Below are 19,058 nucleotides of genomic sequence, written 5' to 3' on the forward strand. Positions count from 1 at the left end.
GCAGTAGACGAGAATGGGGCACATCGGGAAAGGAAGACGCTGCCAAACGTGTTTACCGATAAGTGTACTGCTGTGAGACATAGCGATAAACCGATAATCGCACTAGACTAACTTAGTAACGCACTGTCGAAATTGCACGTAACATTCGAATATGAAGGAAAATTTATTTGTATATAGAAACAAACCCACGTTCTCCAACGACGCTGGAAGTCCCATGAAACATGTGACACTCATCCTCTGTTTGAGTCTGCACTGGAGACACAAACGAAAACGCGGCTGACGACTCTCAAGAGAGACGAGTGGAAATATTGTGCAAGGTCATCATTGTGTGAGGTCCCATTCCAACTTTTACATATTTCCCGAAGTGGAAAACTATTTTTTTGGGATACCCTAGTTCACTAGTGTCACATATGCCTGTAGGGCGCTCCCGGGTTACTTTAAGATATTGAGGAATTGGGTCTTGAACAGTCAGAAGGTGTGCCATCGCCATACGTGTATTTATGTGACGCATCTGGAGTCATTCCCTCTCCATGGTGAACAGATCATGTGGTCTGATGCCAGAGACCCTGGAATCGCAGTCCCTTCGCCACTGTTGCAGCTCAGCCTTGTATCAGACAAGGCTGAACACTGAAGACTGGCCGTGGAAGCAATGATCTTAAAAAAAGAGCGTGCCTGATCACAAAATGTCGAAGGATATGGACTGTAAGAAATGGCCTGTATTTCTTTTTTTTTGGGGGGGGGGGGATTTAGGAGTAAGAGGCTGTAAGTATAAATATAGAGGTGCGATAAGTACCTGTACGATCGATGGACAAGATGTGGGAAAGGATGTCGGGTAGACAGTAGTGTGGGGACTGGGGAATGTGTAGAGCCATAATCTGAAGGAGGAAAGGGGTAGGGACGAATGGGGAGGGGGTAACGAAACAGGAAGAGGAGAGGGGAAAGATGGTGAGCTTGGACTGGTAGGGCGGAAAAACTGTAGATTCTTAAATGTTGAAAGCTCGTTTCAGGCTCAGCTCTGGCCAAACCCATTACGCACTGTCGTTGTTGACAATACAAACAGGCGCCTCCGGCTTGCTAGGAGCGCCATTGATCGCCGAGACGCATTCTCGTCTGTCTTAAGTACTGCTCCTTTATCGGCACTCTACAGTTATGTTCTTCCTGCAGGGTTCACAACAACTCTCCTCTACTTCTTAACTGGAATTAGAAACACCGTCACGAGCCGACCCTGATTTTGGCAGTAAAAACTGCATTTCTGTGCAAGAAAACGAGCGAGCAAAATATGTTTGGATTTATATGTCTTTTGTCTGTTCTTTCAGTCATGCCTGTAAGAACGGACAACATACATACAAATATATCCTGTATTGTACAGGGAGCACATTGTGCTCATGTGGGAGCGATCTGGATGCTTGTAAAACAGTAAACTGGTAACCAAGATCGCAGGAATTCTGTTTATTCCATGATTACCGGTTTCGGCGAAACTAAATCCGCCATCATCGGATCTAAGGAGGACAGAAGAGACTCTAAAAGTCGGCTTGGATTCCATTTACGAGGGCAGTTCAATAAGTAATGCAACACATTTTTTTTCTGAAACAGGGGTTGTTTTATTCAGCATTGAAATACACCAGGTTATTCCCCAATCTTTTAGCTACACAACACTATTTTTCAACGTAATCTCCATTCAGTGCCACGGCCTTACGCCACCTTGAAATGAGGGACTGTATGCCTGCACGGTACCATTCCAGTGGTCGATGTCGGAGCCAACGTCGTACTGCATCAATAACTTCTTCATCATCCGCGTAGAGCCTCCCACGGATTGCGTCCTTCATTGGGCCAAACATATGGAAATCCGACGGTGCGAGGTCGGGGCTGTAGGGTGCATGAGGAAGAACAGTCCACTGAAGTTTTGTGAGCTCCTCTCGGGTGCGAAGGCTTGTGTGAGGTCTTGCGTTGTCATGAAGAAGGAGAAGTTCGTTCAGATTTTTGTGCCTACGAACACGCTGAAGTCGTTTCTTCAATTTCTGAAGAGTAGCACAATACGCTTCAGAGTTGATCGTTTGACCATGGGGAAGGACATCGAACAGAATAACCTGTTCAGCGTCCCAGAAGACTGTAACCATGACTTTACCGGCTGAGGGTATGGCTTTAAACTTTTTCTTGGTAGGGGAGTGGGTGTGGCGCCACTCCATTGATTGCCGTTTTGTTTCGGGTTCGAAGTGATGAACCCATGTTTCATTGCCTGTAACAATCTTTGACAAGAAATTGTCACCCTCAGCCACATGACGAGCAAGCAATTCCGCACAGATGGTTCTCCTTTGCACTTTATGGTGTTCGGTTAGACGACGAGGGACCCAGCGGGAACAAACCTTTGAATATCCCAACTGGTGAACAATTGTGACAGCACTACCAACAGAGATGTCAAGTTGAGCACTGAGTTGTTTGATGGTGATCCGTCGATCATCTCGAACGAGTGTGTTCGCACGCTCCGCCATTGCAGGAGTCACAGCTGTGCACGGCCGGCCCGCACGCGGGAGATCAGACAGTCTTGCTTGACCTTGTGGCGATGATGACACACGCTTTCCCCAACGACTCACCGTGGTTTTGTCCACTGCCAGATCACCGTAGACATTCTGCAAGCGCCTATGAATATGTGAGATGCCCTGGTTTTCCGCCAAAAGAAACTCGATCACTGCCCGTTGTTTGCAACGCACATCCGTTACAGACGCCATTTTAACAGCTCCGTACAGCGCTGCCACCTGTCGGAAGTCAATGAAACTATACGAGACGAAGCGGGAATGTTTGAAAATGTTCCACAAGAAATTTCCGGTTTTTTCAACCAAAATTGGCCGAGAAAAAAAAGTGTTGCATTACTTATTGAACTGCCCTCGTATATAACGTGTATACATATAAATTTAGTTACATACTTTAGGACACATAGGGTCTACAGGTTACAATATCAAGGCAAACAACGATGATATTAATAGTTGCCTTTAACACGCAGGCCTTACAAAATTTTCGTAAGTAGCACATAGGCGTCCAAGAGAGATGACATTATAAATGTTAAGTGTCTCCATACCATACAAGCGCAAGTAGGTACTACCGCAACTCCGGCTCTGTTCTTACACTACAGGCCGCGTCGCGAGATGGCGCTAGGAGAAGAGGCGACAATGGATGTCACAGCTCGCGTCATAACAGGCTCTGCGTGTACGGTAACACTACGTCATTAGGGCTTGTACATAATTCTAGAGATTACTGTATCACGTAAACATATACAAAACTTATGAGGGCTGCAGACCTACACAATTGCACATATGACTGGTCACATATACGACATATCGAAAAGCAAATACAAATTTCATGAGAACTGCGGAATTACAAAAATGTACATGTGTCTGGTCCTATACGTAATAAGGATCATACACAGATATTTTATGGTATCTGCAGGTTTATACACAGCACATCAATCTGGCGATATATAAAATCTTCCGAGAGTATATACAAATTTTAAGAACATTACAGGGTTACACAGTGCATACCCGTCTGGCCATATATAAAAATACCAATAAAACTCACCTTGCGTATGAGCGCACATTTTTCCGGTCATATCAAATGCACATCTGCCTGGCTGATGGCGGCCTTAGTTTCGCCGATACCGGTAATCAGAGAATAAAAAGAACTCCTGCGATCTTGGTTACCAGTTTATTGTTTTACAAATATATCCGCCTTGACGGTAAATAATGATACCTTCAGTGCGGATCCACTGTTCCTTCGATCTCTTGCGGGAATCATGTGAGCATAATGGACAGGGGACACTACGTATGTGGTGTGCGACATATGGGAATTTAGGATTGATGTCACTGCTCGCGATAAGCTTGAAATCCGAGTTCGAGTCCCAGTACAGCACAAAATTTCATTTGTTGGCATTGGATTTGTTTTAGCGCTCAATGGCGGCTGTTGTCGGAAGTTTTTTTCGTCATACTTAAATTTATTCTTGATTATATCGCTGTAGTCGAATCTGCATTGTTAGTGTCTCCAGGTTTGTCCTCGAAGCTCTGAATGAATTTGCATAAAGAATTTAACCGTAATAACTTACAACACAGCTGTTAGTTCCAATGATCTTCTTGACTTATTATACCGGATACTGGACAAAGGACTTAAAAATAAGCAAAAATGTTCATTCGTAATATGGTCAATTCTTTTTATTTTCTTAGTTAGAGATACATTTTTGTGAAACACGTTTGCCTCGTTACTGTCTTTTTCTTTACAGATTTCCAGCTTGGCTCTACAGGTATTTTTTCTATTCAAATCTTTTTCTATTCAATCTTGAAGGCTAAATAAAATGCTCAAAGTATTTACTATGAGCTCTAACACAATCTTTTAAATTCCGGATTATGGATTGTCTTACTCGCTCCAATATTCCAGGTGTCTGCTATATCTGGTGAAACCCTTCTTGAGCACGCTGGCGAAGAATGTTAGCATTCGAAGTGGGTCGTGAATACACTATGTCCTTCAAATGCTCCCAAAAATAAGAATTCAATTGATTTAGATCGTAAGGTCGAGCATGGCAGGACGTTGCTGCCCCACGCCCTATCTATTTAATGGGAAGCGCTGATTTAAATTTGTTCTTGCTCCCAGAACCAAATGTTGGGGTGCCGCATTGTGCACCAACCATATGTTCAGACTTAAGTGTAGTGGAACTTCTTCGAGCGAAACTTTTAATGTGTGGTGTCACCGCCAGACACCACACTTGCTAGGTGGTAGCCTTTAAATCGGCCGCGGTCCGTTAGTATACGTCGGACCCGCGTGTCACCACTATCAATGATTGCAGACCGAGCGCCGCCACACGGCAGGTCTAGAGAGACTTCTAGCACCCGCCCCAGTTGTACAATCGACTTTGCTAGCGATGGTTCACTGACAAAATACGCTCTCATTTGCCGAGACGATAGTTAGCATAGCCTTCAGCTAAGTCATTTGCTACGACCTAGCAAGGCGCCATTACCAGTTACTATTGAGATTATGAATAATGTACCGTCAAGAGCGGCGTTCATCATTTATGGATTAAAGTTAAGTATTCCACCAGCTACGTCCGTTTTTCTAAAGTCTAATTTCCTTGTCCTGTTCCAGACCTCACGCCAGCCTGCGTGAGCTAAAACGCGTGCCTTTCGGCTTCCTCTCATACCCGGTGTTGGCTCTCCTGCCAACCTACAACATAATGTTCCATTAAAAATCCGCTGTACGATGCTACAGTCAATGCTCCATGGAAAGTGGCAGGTCCAGTTAATCTGTCTCCAATTATAGCAGCTCAGACATTAACGATAAACTGTTGTCGATGTCTTGTTGCCGGCGGGGTTGGCCGAGAGGTTCTAGGCGCTACAGTCTGGAACCGCGCGACCGCTACGGTCGCAGGTTCGAATCCTGCCTCGGGCATGGATGTGTGTGACGTCCTTATGTTAGTTAGGTTTAAGCAGTTCTAAGTTATAGGAGACTGATGACCTCAGCAGTTAAGTCCCATAGTGCTCAGAGCCATTTTGATGTCTTGTTTCCAAAACTGTGCACTGATTCTCATCCCCCCCTCCCATGTATTGTGAAAGTTCTGCAGTTCCTTCCTGATAAACTTTGCTTCATCGGTGAGTGGTACGGAAGTCAGAAGGTGCTGGTCCTGAACACACATTCCTATTAATCAAGTGCAAAAAGCTTTTCTGGTTTGAAACTTTGTTTCAGTAACACCTTGTATCCTCCACGGTGGTATGGGTAAAGGATTCACATTCTTAGTTTCTGCTATTTTTCTGGTACTGTTACCTTTATTACCCTCAGTATGATGAATTATTAGATCGTCTAAATCAGGCGTTCTAACGCTGTTTGGTTATCTCCAAAAGTACATTAAATGTATTCGCAGTTGCGAATATCGACAACCATCAGCTGTATAATGGAATGGCGACAATGGAAATTAGTGTCGGACCGGGACTCGAACGCGAATTTGCCTCTTATCGCGAGATGCCGCCATTTGGCTATCAACCACGACACACGTTCAGACCCAAACTTTCGTATGTCGTCAACCATGTGCCTCCGACCTGTTCTCGTACAACCATTATGCATATTCCTGTACAGAGTAGACATTTTACTTGATGCATGTAGGTCCGAAGGAACCTTGCGTTGTAAATCTGAATAACACAGGCAATGTAATATCGTATTGTATTTTCCCAAAAGGGCCTGTCGCCAGAAGACACTCACGTATTCTTTGAAAGGTGTTATTGTTTGGTTAATGTCGTTTAGGAAATCTTACAGCATACAAGCATCTGGCTTCCGACGCATTGCAATTTTCAAGTCCATACATCAACTCCATGTCCGCCATGTACTTATCAGAAATCATGTTACGAGAAAAGAACAGTGCACTCTAGTCCAATAAGAATCTGACTTGAAGTCAGACAAAACACCTCGCTCTCCAGCTGAGGTCACTAAAGCACGCCTGTTCAGTGGCAGTCCTCTCGTAAATAGCCGATTCGACTCTTGGTAGGGGCAGAATGATCTGGAAACACTAAACAGAAGTCCAATAAGAATTGAGCAAGCTTCTGCTACTGACTGTGTTCTCAATACTGTGTTTATTTAATAGTCCCACAGAGGCCAGGATATATATTTCTCTACCATCACTTAACATTCCGTATAGAAAAAAGCTGGAATATAAGCGCTAACACTGAGCAACACTTATCCACACAAAATTTAGGAAACATGTTTTGTCTTCTAACACGTGTTGCAACCCACCCATACCCAAGCTCTTCAATGGTAAACATTTCACGCATCTCCAAAGTCAACACACATGCAGGACACTGATAATTGTTCAAATTTAGGTTAAATATTAAAAAGATGGTATAATATCTCCACTTTTTTGTAATGACCACAGTCTATATAAATACAATTTGGCATTCCTGTTTTCAACACACCAAGGAACATGATACTCGTAAAGACAAAATTATAAATTAATGTTGTCTTTTTTTTCTGCACATGATTTTTTAACATTGAAACAACGGTATAGTATTGCAAAAACCCAAACATGATATTACTACCGGTTTTTCTGTGGATTGGGCGTGTTTCAGAATTTGGATCTGGGACGCCAATTCAACGGTTGCGACATAATATGAAAGGCGTTGTATTTACTGTGTCTTCTGAGCATTTCAATGACTAATAAATTTTGGAAGTGTAATAACTTTTTATAAATATATGGCTTTTGAAACCAAAGGTTTCGTCAGATGATGTATCAATTTGTATAATAGTTTGGCTGGATTTTCGGCTTTCTACACAAGACGTGGTCACTGTCGAAGTGAATCAGGTATTACCCACACTTAAATTCCTTCTCAAGATATTATCTTTCGATATTGCAAACTTGGCTGTAATTACTGTTTATCACAAACTTTTCTTTCCCTTATAAATCATTGAGAACATTAGCTGAACTTTATAAGATCTATAAGTACGAATATCACAGATAGTATTCCGATGTGTAATTCTTCAGCTACAGATTTTATTTCAAAATATGAAACATGCCTGCGGATTAGCAACTATATAAATTTGAAGAGGTTGAAAAAAAAAATCAGCCATCCAGTTGCAAAACAAAGATTTATTAGCCCTTGACCTAGGATTCGATATTTCTAAAATATCTTCTTCAGAAGGAGTGGGCCTTGTTACATCACTGGACTCGCATTCGGGAGGACGACGGTTCGAACCCGCGTCCGGCCATCCTGATTTAGGTTTTCCGTGGTTTCCCTAAATCACTAAACGCAAATGCCGGGATGGTTCCTTTCAAAGGGCACAGCCGACTTCCTTCCCCAGCCTTCCATAATCCAATGGGACCGCTGACCTCACTGTTTGGTCCCCTCCCCCAAACCAACCAACCAAACAACCTTGTTACTACGCATGGTGGTAAATCACATTAGCTGAAGCCGTGCCGCTCTTGTCATATATAAAATTGAGATAAAAACCAGGAACATCACGTGGTATGGCTTAAGAAAGCAGACAGATTACATTTAGAAGAAATGCACAAATGTATTCGCCCACTGGTAAGGACTCTTGTCAAAATAAAATTATAACGGGAGTCAAATAATAAAATATTTGCATAACGTAAGTATACACCATTACAAATACAAAGGCCTCGTTTTTACATCAATTTTATGTACCACAAGAGGCGCTCCGCTTCAGCTAATGTACCACCATGTGATGTAACAAGGCTCACTCATGCTGAAGAAGATATTTTTAGAAATGTCGAAACCAAGGTCGAGGCCCAATAAACCTTTGTTTTTCAACTGGTTGGCTGTTTTTTTTTTTTCAACCTCTGCAGGTTTTATTAACAACGTTTCAGTGTGTAGAAATATATTGTAATACTCGATACCCGCAAAGAAGTATTGTAGAATCCGATACATGACACAACGTTGTACTATACACTGAAGCGCCGAAGAAACTGATGTAGCCTAGCTTATTTAAATACAGAGATATGTAAGACCGTCGGCAACGGCTGTATAAGACAACAAGTGTCTGGCGCAGTTGTTAGATTTGATACCATTGCTACAATGGCAGGCTATCAAGATTTAAGTGAGTTTGAACATGGTGTTATAATCGGCGCAAGAGCAGTGGGACACAGCATCTTGAAATGATTAAAATGGCTCTGAGCACTATGGGACTTAAAATCTGAGGTCTCAGTCCCCTAGAACTTAAAACTACTTAAACCTAACTAACCTAAGGACGTCACACACATCCATGCCCGAGGCAGGATTCGACCCTGCGACCGTAGTGGTCGCGCGGTTCCAGACTGAAGCGCCTAAAACCGCTCGGCCACACCGGCCGGCACAGCATCTTCAAGGTAGCGTTGAAGTGGGGATTTTCCCGTACGACCATTTCACGAGTGTGCTCTGAGTATTAGGAATCCGGTAAAACATCAAATTTCCGACATCGCTGCGGCCGGAAAAAGAACGGGACTAACGACGACGGAAGAGAATCGTTTAACGTGACACAAGTGCAACCCTTCCGCAAATTGCTGCAGATTTCAATTCTGGGTCATTAACAAGTGTCAGCGTGCGTACCATTCAACGAACATAATCGATGTGGGCTTTCGGAGCCGAAGGCCCACTCGCGTATCCTTGACAACTGCACGACACAAAGCTTTACGCCTCGCCTGGGCCCGTCAACACCGACATTGGACTCCTGATGACTGGAAACATGTTGGCTGGTTGGACGAGACTTGTACAAATTGTACCGAGCGGATGGACGTGTACGGGTATTCACTGTTCAAGCAGGTGGGGGCTCTATAATGGTGTGGGGTGTGTGCAGTTGGAGTGATATGGGACCCCTTATACGTGCAGATACGACTATGACAGGTGAGTCGTACGTGAGCATCCTGTTTTGTCTGGTCACCTGCATCCTTTCACGTCCATTGTTCATTCCAACGGACTTGGGCAATTCCAGCAGGACAATGCGACACCCACATATCCAGAGTTGCTACAGAGTGGCTGCAGGAGCGCTCTTCTGAGTTTAAACACTTCAGCTGGCTACGAGACTCCCGAGACATGAACATTATTGAGGATATCTGGGATGCATTGCGACGTACTGTTCAGAAGAGAGCTCCACTCCCTCGTACTCTTGCAGATTTATGTACAGCCCTGGAGGATTCATGGTGTCAGTACCCTTCCTTCTCTAAATCCTCGCACGAACGAAAAAATGGCTGACATCGAAATAAGTGTCCAAGGAATAGAAAAGCAACTGAAATCACTCAACAGTGGAAAGTCCACTGGATCTGAGGGGATACCAATTCGATTCTACACAGAGTACGGGAAAGAACTTGCCCCCCTTCTAGCAGCTGTGTACCGCAAGTCTCTAGAGGAACGGAAGGTCCCAAATGATTGGAAAAGAGCACAGGTAGTTCCAGTTTTCAAGAAGGGTGGCTGTATTGAAGAGTTTTTAGCAAAGAGAACACAGCATGTTGTTCTCAATGCAGAGACGTCTACAGACGTTAAAGTAACCTCTGGCTTACCACAGGGGAGTGTTATGGGACCATATATATAAATGACTTAGTAGATAGTGTCGGAAGTTCCATGCGTCTTATCGCAGATGATGCTGTAGTATACAGAGAAGTTGCAGCATTAGAAAATTGCAGCGAAATGCAGGAAGATCTGCAGCGGGTAGGCACTTGGTGCAGGGAGTGGCAACCGACCCTTGACACAGCAAATTTAATGTATTGTGAATACATAGAAAGAAGAATCCTTTATTGTATGATTATATGATAGCGGAACAAACACTGGTAGCAGTTACTTCTGTAAAATACCTGGGAGTATGCGTACGGAACGATTCGAAGTGAAATGATCATATATAATTAATTATTGGTAAGGCGGGTGCCAGGTTGAGATTCATTGGGAGAGTCCTTAGAAAATGTAGTCCAGCAACGAAGGAGGTGGTTTACAAAACAGTCGTTCGACCTATACTTGAGTATTGCTCATGAGTGTGGGATCCGTACCAGATCGGGTTGACAGAGGAGATAGAGAAGATCCAAAGAAGAGCGGGGCGTTTCGTCACAGGGTTATTTGGTAAGTGTGATAGCGTTACGGAGATGTTTAGCAAACTCAAGTGGCTAACTCTGCAAGAGAGGAGCTCTGCATCGCGGTGTAGCTTGCTGTCAATGTTTCGAGAGGGTGCGCTTCTGGATGAGGTATCGAATATATTGCTTCCCCCTACTTGTGCCTGCCGAGGAGATCACGAATGTAAAATTAGAGAGATTCGAGCGCGCACCGGGGTTTTCCGGCAGTCGTTCTTCCCGCGAACCATACGCGACTGGAACAGGAAAGGGAGGTAATAGTGGCACGTAAAGTGCCCTCCGCCACACATCGTTGAGTGGCTTGCGGAGTATAAATGTAGATGTTGATGTACTTCAGACATTAGTCGAGTCCATGTCACTTCTTGCTGCGGCAGTTCTGCGCACTCGCGTGAGCCCTACACGATATTAAGCAGGTGTAACAGTTTATTTCGCTCTTCAGTGTAGTATCCGATACGCGCCATAATTCGTTGCAAGAGGTGCCATCTGTTGCTTGTTAATACAATGTTTACGGCTCCACATGTGACCACCATTGCTACCAACTGTACCAGGAAGGGTGACACGGCAGTTACGGATGTGGTGTGCCTGTGTTGCAGGGACGTGGCGACGGCGTACTCGGCGGGCACGTACCCAGCGCCGGCGGAGGCGCCCTCGCAGTTCACCGGCCACTCTCTGTACGGCGGCGGGCCTGCGCAGGCGGTGCCGGTGGCCGTGCCCTACCCGGTGCCCGTGGGGCCGCACCTGCAGGTGGGCCAGCCGCACCAAGACCCTGCAGCTGCAGCTGCCGCTAGCGCCCTCACCCTGCAGCCGCCCCGCTGCTTTCTCCGAGGGGAGGTCAGCCGCGCACCGTCATTCTCCACTCTCACTCTGTCCTCTCTCTCTCTCTCTCTCTCTCTCTCTCCCTCTCTCTCTCTCTCTCCCTCCCTCTCCCCCCCTCTTTCTGCTTGAAGTCCATGCTCTTCGTGTAAGTTAGTAAACAACCACGTCACGAATGGGACGGTGACGTCACTGAGCAAAGTGTACCGTGTGTGGCGTCCTAAAATCTTGAATACGCTGCAGCCTACGGACGTGTAGAAACAGGTGACTGCAGCGTCGCCTGTCAACACGGGAAGTTAACGTTCTCTCGCCGAGCTCACTCCTATTATAGTACTAGAGTTTGTGCTTTTGTGTCTTCTTAATCCCTATTTCGTTGTTTGCTTTGTTTTTGTGACACCCTGCAAAGGTTGCATCGGGGCCAGACTTTTTTTTGCTAGTGTCCTCCCACATGAGAGACGAAATAGCTGAAAGCAAAAAGGTACGGCTATTTATGTTTTACAATACCGAAATCTGGACGTTAAAAACCTTACATTGTGCATAAGTAAGAATCAGTGATAAAGACAGAACTGTTTAACGAGAAAAATAATTTTCAGCGGGATTTGGAAACACAACACAGAAGAGGCACAGTAAAAAGACTCTTTTTAAAGCCTTGCAATATTTTTTGACGTGGTTGTAAGTAAACAGGTGGTTCTAGGAGAGATGATCAGTAATTCGCACATGGAAAGTACAGGCCAAAAGCAGCTTAAAGGCTCCAGTAAACATGGGTTCGCAAATCCACCGTTGCCTTAGTATCGCATTAATTCGAGTTGGGAACCAGCAGTAAACTCCCTGTAAACCACGGTATTTACGTTGGTATCACAAGGTTTGGAATCGATTATCTGTTTGTGCACGCATGCGCAACTACTTCCCTTTCCCACTCTGCGCACGGTGCCGTATCAGACTCACAATCAGAACGTAAAGGCATCACGGACTCAGGTTACACCAGTGAAAGTACGCTCATATACACTTCGTGTATGACAGAAGGTTCAAAATGTGTGTGAAATCTTATGGGACTTAACTGCTAAGGCCATCAATTCCTAAGCTTACACACAACTTAACCTAAATTATCCTAAGGACAAACACACACACCCATGCCCGAGGGAGGACTCGAACCTCCTCCGGGACCAGCCGCACAGTCCATGACTGCAGCGCCTCAGACCGCTCAGCTAATCCCACGCGGCTATGGCAGAAGGAATGGCAGTGCCCTTGAGGCAGGACTGCTCATAGACCGCATAACTGGACCACACTTCCTACCACAGAGACTAACCGGACAGCAGTACTTGCAGTTTTTGCGGACTGTATTTCCAGATGTACATGACGATGTCCCACTGAACCAACGCCTGAACACACGGTTTATGCATCACGGTGCTCCAGCACGTTTTTATTTACGAGCGTGCCGGCTTCTAACTCGGACGTATGTTCAACATTAGAATGACAGAGGAGGGCCTTTGCCATGGCCTCCAGGGTCTCAGGATTTAAATATCATGGATTTCTGTGCGTGGGGTCATGTCAAAAGCTTGGTCTACTCCACGCAGGTGAACTCTCTTGAGGAATTACGCTTATGGATTGAAGCAACCTTCCAGCATTTACACAACTCCCCTAGATTGCCTGAGAGGATTCGCAACTCATTTAGGAGACGAGTTCAGTGTTGCATTCAAACGCATGGACAACATCTTCTTTAACGTTTAGAGACGTCATGTTTTCCTAGACACTGATGAACAGCTACAGAAAATGTATTTCTACAACGGTTGATTTGTGAACCCATGTGTATTGGAGCATTTTAGCTACTTTTGGCCTGTACTTTCCATCACTTCTGAAACACACTGAATATTTTCCCGAACGGAGGAACGTAGATATTTTCGTTTCGACCTGTACATCCATGTGTGAATTATTGATCATCTCTCTTGGAACCAACTGTATACTTACAACCACGTCAAAAAATATTTACGAGGCTTTAAACAGAGCCTTACAGTATCTCTACTATCTTGTTTTCTTATCTTCTCCGCTGAAAATTATTTTTCTCGTTAAACAGTTCTGTCTTTTTGACTGACTCTTACTTATGCACAATGTAGGGTTTTAAGGTCCAGATCCCGATATTGTAAAACATAAATAACGGTACCTTTTTGCTTTCAGCTATTTCGGTTTTGAATAGTGTGGAGAACGTACCCATACGACCTTTGTGAAGAACATGCAATATGAATTTTGTTTCGATGAAAAATAATCTCTATTATCACTTTGTTCCTACATTCTGCTACTATATTTCGATTTTTTCACAGAAAACCTCACTTTCACTGTTCAGGCGCCAAACTGCATGGCAAACAGCTCACACAACTCACGAAATTCTGTAGCTGGAAGTTTGAGCTATCGAGCGTTCGGGATTCTTGCATGACTCCTTTGAAAAAATTGTTTAAAATTTTCTTTAAATTGGTTTATTGTCTTTAGAAGATGGAAAATGGCTATAAAGTTCGTATTTTATATCCCGACATAAATTATGCACTGTTACTGACTGTCTCTATTATTACAAGTTCACACCCGAAAGCTGCCAGGAGATATTTAATCCGACCCGACATTTTGAACGTCCTAAACAGTCACTGACCCACTACTACTTGCAAGTTAACACATTCATTCGTTCGGTAGACTTCTGTTCAAAAAGTGCTCGCCATAATGTCTCTTAATCAGCACGAAACACACCACACGGAATTTATGTACGATATGAAATGTTCACACACGAATATCTCCTAAAATAAACCTTCTAACGAAGCTCAAACTTTCACAAAATGCTCAATACAGTAGTCGCTTTTCACGAACGACGCGAGAGCCGATCAAACTCACGAATTTCTTCATATTGCCATACATTTGATCACCGCAGTTTAACATATGTGTTTACCGGTAGACGGTTCCCGAGCGGCTCTGTCGACTTATGGATCTGAGGTACGAAGCCCTACTTAGACGCGCGGGAAATACTGAGTTCATGTTGGCTAGTATGTTAAACAGAACATCTCGAGCACTTCTACATTCGCGGTATTTCTAATATCAGCGAATCATATTACCACAAGTAATTTACACTAGAAATCTTGTAATGTCGAAACGAAATACTAATTAATGAAAACAAAATACGATTCCTTTCCACAAAATAAATTACTGATAAATTTAATACTCAGCGTCCATTCTGGCTGCCTTTTACGTACAAAATCAAGCTCACTCAGGTATAAGCCGCAAATACCCCTACTGCACGACTTTGTCAGGCAAACATTTACATAGTTTTAATCAAATATCACATTCTCACTTTACATATGTCCTCCACTCACTCTCTCCAAAACACCCATACAACCAAAACACGATGAAATAATAATTTTCCAAAGCACTTCTAATTACGTCAGAAATCTGTGGTAATGAAACTGAAGAAAATTCCAGAAAATTAGATTATATGAACCTATCGTCTTGAGCTGGCCGGTGTGGCCGTGCGGTTAAAGGCGCTTCAGTCTGGAACCGCGTGACCGCTACGGTCGCAGGTTCGAATCCTGCCTCGGGCATGGATGTGTGTGATGTCCTTAGGTTAGTTAGGTTTAATTAGTTCTAAGTTCTAGGCGACTGATGACCTCAGAAGTTAAGTGGCATAGTGCTCAGAACCATTTGAACCTATCGTCTTGGTTGTAGTTTAAATGGACACTACAGATGGGTACATTACAGTCCCTAACTCAGTTCCACAATGCTGGCACGATTATTGTGTGTATTGCCTAAAAGTTTATATTTGCAAAAATATTGAAGTTACTGATTTGAAATTTCAAGAGTATGGTTGTGTTATTCGTAGAATTTGATACACTCAGTATGAAAATGATCGACTGATATGTAATAGTACTTCTTCAAATTCATAGAGAGTATGTGTAACGTACCGCACGCAGCGTTAGTCAAGCACACGGCTCGCTCGGCCCGGTTCGCGGCGTCACCTGTGGCGGGGTGAGAACCAAAATCTGCTCATATCCCGGTTCCAGGGGAAGCTGCTCTTTCAATGCAAGATGACAATTTCTAATTATTTGCTACGTTACAAGATGACACGTTTTCAAAAAATGGTTCAAATGGCTCTGAGCACTATGGAACTTAACATCGGAGGTCATCAGTTCCCTAGAACTTATAACTACTTAAACCTAACTAACCTAAGGACATCACACTCATCCATGCCCGGGGCAGGATTCGAACCTGCGACCGTAGCGGTCGCGCGGTTCCAGACTGAAACGCCTAGAACTGCTGGGCCACACCGGACGGCGGTGACACGTTTTCTCTCAGCCACGATCCGTGTCGATAATCCAGTGCCCGCTGCAACTGTGACTGGCAATGTCTTTGGGTAACATGGGAACGAGTATCGGTCGTTTGCTGCGCAGCACCACGCGCAAAAATATGCATTGAAGGATGCGCTCTGGAACACGTGTGCCTGCAGCAGAAATTTATGCTGTCGCCAGATCTTCTACAGATCGCTGCCTGCCTGCTTTCCAGATCAAGCCTCAGACAGACACCCAGGTCTTGTGATGAGGCGTGGACGCACAACACCGATGTTCAACCACTTTTCATGGACGCTGAGGGTAGTGCCACGTGAACAGTCGACCAGCTTCACAGTTTCCGGGATGCTCATTCGCAGACGTCCATTGTCAGAGTGGATTAAGTCAGTGGATATGCCCATCTGTGGTCCACATTATCGCTATTCCTCATAGACACTTTGCATACCGCGTCACGTGCTCTTAACGACACCAGACGATACTCAGTCTCGCGGTGGATAATGGACATAACGCTTCCTTTCATCAGTGGACCTTACTCTCTCCTGCTGAACAGAAACGAGGAAAGTCCCATTGAGTTCTCAGCACTACACGTATATTGTAGATATATTGTAGGTACGACGCCACCTCCAGATGAGAAATAACAAGGCGTGTTAGGCGCCTACGTACAAAATACGAGGGTAGTTCGGAAATTAAGTTCCATTTGGTAATAAAAAAGGAATCGAATACAGGTAAAGAAAGCAATTTATTTCAAAAAGTCTATATCACTGACGTTAATTTTCAAAATAGCCCCCGTAATTTTCCAGACATTTCTCGTAGCGTGGTATAATTTTATGTATTTGTTTGGTTATAGTCGCCTACGTTGTCAACCATGTGCTGACATGTTCTTTCACCTTTTCATCGCTGTTGAAGCACTTGCCAGCATGGAACGACTTCAGATGCCGAAAGAGATGAAAACCGCGAGAAGCGAGGTCCTTACTGAACGTAGGATGGCCAAGAACGTCCCAACTAAAGCTCCGAAGGAAGTGCTTTGTCATATTCGCGTGTGTGGTCTGTCGTTGTCGTGAATGAAAACCACAGCTTTGGACATCATTCTTGTGCGCTTTTTCTGTATTGCGCAGCGTACTTTGTTAATCGTCTCGCAATAAACATCCTTGTTGATTGTTTCACCTCGTGATAAAAAACCCAGTAAAATGCTTTATCTCTCCGAAAACACTGTGCATATGACTTTTCGGAGTGCCAAGAGTTGCTTGGGTTTATCCTTTCCTGGGAACGAAGTGTGCCTCCATTTCACCCATTGCCATTTCGTTTCACGTTTGTCATAAGTAATCTAAGTTTCATCCCTCGTGACTAACTGGGATAAAAATTTATCGCCATCGTCATTGTTACGCGTCAAAAAACTCAAATGCTTTGCCCATCTGTTGTTGTTTGTGTTGTACACTAAGAAATGGTTCAAATGGCTCTGAGCGCTAAGGGAATTAACATCTGAGGTCATTAGCCCCTAGAACTTAGAACTACTTAAACCTAACTAACCTAAGGACATCACACACATCCATGCCCGAGGCAGGATTCGAACCTGAAACCGTAGCGGTCGCGCGATTCCAGACTGTAGCGCCTAGAACCGCTCAGCCGGCTGTACACTAAGAAGTTTAGGCACCCAATGCGCGCTAAGATAAATGAAAATCTAGTTTTTCGGTAACAGTCTCCTAAATTACTGTTCGTGGAATTTGAGGAAGTTGATGAGCAATAGCATCAATCTTGAACCTACGGTTTTTCTCAAACATTTCTTCAACTGCACTACCCAGTTCATCAGTAGCCACAGACGGACTTCCACTTCCACTCCGTTTTTCCTCATGCGCTTGATCACGCCCTTTCTTACATTGTCGGGCCCATTTTCTCACCACTCAAGCACTCACTGCACTTTCACCTTAAACTTCCCAGATTTGTCGACACGATTGTCACTTGGTACAACGTTCTTAGCATTCGGAAAACGAATCACAGATCTCAATTCACACGCGGTGGAATTTTAGATCAACGATGCCGTCATAATCAATCACTACGAATGCCACACAATTACAGAGCGATCTGGAAATGGCGTTACTTAGTTCTGCTTGAACCGCACTTACTGCTGCGCATGAGGGGAATTGCGATCGTAGGAGTGCCGGGGAGAAAAATCGAAACGGAACTTACTTTCCGTAATACCCTCGTAAAACACGAAAGCAGTGTTACATCGGTGCAGCAGCTCAGCACGGCGCTAATGCAACACCATTGTGATTGTGGGCAGTTTCATGAAGCACGAGACACGCGTGGACGCACACATGCAAAATGAGAGAGGAGATCCAAGTCTGAGGAGCGCAACATCGGCAGAGGAGCTGTGGCAGGCACCTGACGTCATGGCTGCAAGCAGCACCACTGACAAGGGGAGGCCGCCAATTGTGAAATTCAGATTCGATTCATACTGAGCATAATAAAAGCTCATGGCCAGAGGTGTAATGTGGCAAAGCACCAAGATGCACTTCTCAGCCGTTGTCGAGAAAATCGACAGTTAAAAGAAACCGTTGCGGTGAAATACTCTCTACGATTAACAATTTCACACAGCGTCGTGGCGCAGCGCTAAGCGCTCGGGTTTGTAATCCGAAGGTCGCCGGATCGAATCTCGCACTATGCAATTTTTTTTTAGTATTTGTTTTTTGTAATTCAAATGTATATATATATATATATATATATATATATATATATATATATATATATAATTCCCGGCAATCAGTTGCAACAATTATGCATATAATAAGTTGTTGAAAGTCGTTTGTCGTGGAAAAACTGGCGACTTCGAACATCATTATGTTTTCCGCAAACAAAGTTGTATTTCACAAATGTTATTAATTGTCTTCATAATGTTAACCACGTATAGTTAACGGAAGACGTAGAAACGATATTCCGAAACGAATACGTATAGCGTAAGTCAAATGTTCGAATTAGAATAGAGACCCCACGAACACAAATTCGCTGTGGCAGGTATGAAATATAAACTCCGATACTCGCTCGTTACACTTGAAGGACAGATGTTGAATGGGCCGAAACGAGCCGCCGCATAACAGCGTAGTTGCCTGCTAACTTCGAAAGAAGGTAGATCCGGTCCCTAGCGCAACTTATAACATCGTCGAAAATCAGTGGGGACGGGAGAGCTTTGGTACACCCTGTTCAAAAAACGGAAAAATGGAGGCGGTACAAGTGGAGAGCGATCCGCCTTCACCAGCATGCATAAGCAATTCATTAATATATATATATTACAAAAAACTAATAATTAAAAAAAATTGCACCGCGCGAGATTCGATCCGGCGACATTCGGATTACGAACCCGAGCGCTTACC

The sequence above is a fragment of the Schistocerca serialis genome, chromosome 5 (genome assembly GCF_023864345.2).
Source record: "Schistocerca serialis cubense isolate TAMUIC-IGC-003099 chromosome 5, iqSchSeri2.2, whole genome shotgun sequence".
Taxonomy (NCBI): Eukaryota; Metazoa; Arthropoda; class Insecta; order Orthoptera; family Acrididae; genus Schistocerca; species Schistocerca serialis.